Below are 3,216 nucleotides of genomic sequence, written 5' to 3'. Positions count from 1 at the left end.
AGTGACGCACAGCCCCCTCCTCCCGGCCCTAGCCGCAGCCCCGCCCCCTCTCCGGGCCCCGCCCCTCGGCCGTGTCTTTGGCCTCACGGCGTTGGGATTGGGTACTATCTTGACGATGGGCGGAAGCCTTCAGGCAAGAGGCCAGATTCCAAGTGCGGATTGGTTCGGGGTGGGGTCCGGGACGAGACCTGTGAAACGATTGGAGGCTGGGATGCTAAAGGGGCGGTACTTACCGCTTATCTAAGTCTGCGGAGAGGCTTGGCCTGAGGCACCGCCCCCGCCCCGACTCCACCGCACCTCGCGTGCCCTACAGTCTCGCCCTGCCAGGTTTGGAGAAGTCTCCAGTAGTTGGCCAGTTGTAGTATATTTATCAGAAAAATGGTTCTTCCTAGAACCCCATTTCTCGGTTTCTGGAGTTCTGTGCGGAGAACGCTGCGGTTAGATTCAATAAACGACAGGAATTCCTGTCGTAGCCCTCACAATTCCTTTTCCTCTGGGCCCCTCGCTTTTGTTGACGCCCCGCTTCCACCTGAAGATCCCTGAAGCCTTGACTAGGGAGGTTTACAGTGAACAGTTCTATTAATGATTCCAGTCATCTAACCTCAGCCCCTCCTGTTGCAGTTTCGGTCCCTTTCTCCTCCTCCTCCGGCAACCACGCCCTCCATGAATCAGCTTCTTACACCAGCAGATGAGCCCTTTAAAGGGATTGATTGCATCAGGCTGGTGACTCACTGGGGCCCTCTGAGAGCCTGGCTTCCCTCCCCTGGCATGCAGAAGCAACTAAAAGGGCTCATTGGCAGCAGCACCCGCGACCATGGCCATCACTTCTTTGTTTCAGAGGATGTGAGCTGGGGTGCTTGTTGCATATGACTGCCTGATTCCTGGGTGTCTTGCCAGCTGTCCCTTGTGTGGGCACACGTGTCCAAACCTGTGTGCACTGCTGGGTTTACTAGGGCAGGTGGCCAGGCACTTACCTGTATGTGCATTTGTCATCTCTATACAGGCAGTGCCAGGACATGAGAGTTGGTGTATGAATCTGGCTGCCTCCTCCTGTGTCTATCTGAATGTCTGGTGTTCACTGAGCTGATGGGGCTGAATAACAACAGTCATCAAAACAGCTCCCGCTGTGTTCACAACCCGTGTCGAGCACTTTAGAGACATCAGGTTAGCAGTCTATTTACAGATGAAGAATCTAGATCTCTGAGATGGGAAATAAGCTGTTCAAAGACACACAGCTTATAATGGCAGGGCTGTGATCTGAACCAACTCTGGCAGATGGTGAAAAGATTGGATTTGAATCCTTACTTCACTCCTTACAAGCTGACTGATGAGTGTAAGTTCCTCAACCTTCGCCACCTGTCAAAATAGGGATAACACTTCAAGGGATCACTGTGAGCATTCAGTGTGTGGAGACGGCTTCTCGCAGGACCTGGCGAGTAAGAGTGCTTTATACGCACCTCAGTTACAGAGCTCTGATGAAGTGGATGACAAAGTCAGGCACAAAGAAGCCAGCCCCTGCCCCCAAAGATTTCCTCTCTGACAAAGGGAAAAGCCTAGGGATTCCGGAAGCCCTGCTCTGACAGGAATGAGTTTTGGGTTTTCCAGAGCTCTAATTATCAGCTAGATGAATCACTAGGAGCTGACACCACCCCCTTCTACCCTCAGGAGACTTCCAGCTGATTCAAAATATAGGATTTTAACAAAGGAGAGAAGGAGGGAGAGAAAGTGGGGAGGAGAAGAGGTAATGAATAGAAACTAAAGGTGCCAGCCAGAGGAAATGAAAGGACATCAATATGAGACTGCTGTGTGTCACACACACACACACACACACACACACACACACACACACACACAAACACACACGGTGACACACTCTCCTGCTGGCTCTCCAACTCTGGGCATCCTGGCAGACAATGCTGCCAAAACAAAGTGACGCCTATGACAATAGCATGAGATGGTTGCTTGATGAGGTATAGGCAGGCCTATCACAGAAGGAGAGGAGGAGACCTTCAACCCTGATGAGCTTACTCAGCCTTCTTAAACCCAGCAAATCCTTCTTACTGGCTGTCTTCTGGCTTCTCTTTGTGGCCAAGCCCCAAGGCCTGGGTATGGCAAGTTCTGAGTGCCAGGCCCACACTTGGTGACTGGGAACCAGCACTGAGATTAGCAGGGCACTGCTTATCTTACTCTGTCATCAGTGTGATGTCAGGAGTGCTGGGGAGCAGAATAATGCAGTGTAGTATCATGGAGTTGGAGTCATACAGACCTGAGTTCAAATCCCACTTTGCTGTTCACTAGCTCTTAGACTGAGCAAGTCACTTAACCTCTCTGGGTCTGTTTTCTCAGCTGTAAAATGGGGCTATTAATATATCCCTCCAGGGTTGTTATAATGATGAAATGAGATAATTCTTTCATTGCACAAACATTTATGGGGGGCCTGCTAGGTGCAAAGCACTGAGCCAGATACTAGTGATCCAGTGGAACCGAACAGACTACATACAGCTCTGCTCTCCTGCAGCATGTAGGGCCCTGGCACAGGGCCTGGCACACAGTGAGACTCAATAATCCATAGCTACTTCTGTTGATCATCTTGGCATTCTGCCATTAACTTAATCATGGAACCTGAGGAGAGTCCCTTTCCCTGAGGAAACTAGGCCTGTTTCTTCAACTATAAAGTGACAGGGTTACCCACAGGAAATACAAAGGTGAGGTTCCTACCTGCAACTGTGGGTAACAGGGTCAGAGTTAACACAGTGGAGTCTCAAGAATGTGAATGGCCCGGCTGGTGTGGCTCAGTGGTTGAGCTCTCATTCTTTTAAAAAAAATAAATATATATTTTGTTGATTTCAGAGAGGAAGGGAGAGGAGAGATATTGATGGGCTGCCTCCTGCACACACTGGGAATCAAGCCCGAAACACAGGCATGTGCCCTGACTGAGAATCAAACCGTGACCTCCAGTTCATGGGTTGATGCTTACTAGTAACAATTGAGCTATACTGGCTGGGCATGCAATTAATCTTTTAAAGCTGTTTCCTTTTGTAGTACAGTGGGGCCTTGACTTACGAGTGTCCCGACTAACGAGTGTTTCGAGATATGAGCCGTCTCTCCGCCGATTTTTTGCTTTGAGTTGCGAGCTAAAATTCGGGTTAGGAGCCAGCTTCAGATACCCCACCACTAGTTGGCGCAGCGAACGTCACAGTAAATGCCACATCAGCC

This window comes from Myotis davidii, unplaced genomic scaffold (assembly GCF_000327345.1).
Source record: "Myotis davidii unplaced genomic scaffold, ASM32734v1 scaffold88, whole genome shotgun sequence".
Lineage (NCBI taxonomy): Eukaryota > Metazoa > Chordata > Mammalia > Chiroptera > Vespertilionidae > Myotis > Myotis davidii.
Note: the sequence above shows the minus strand (reverse complement) of the source record.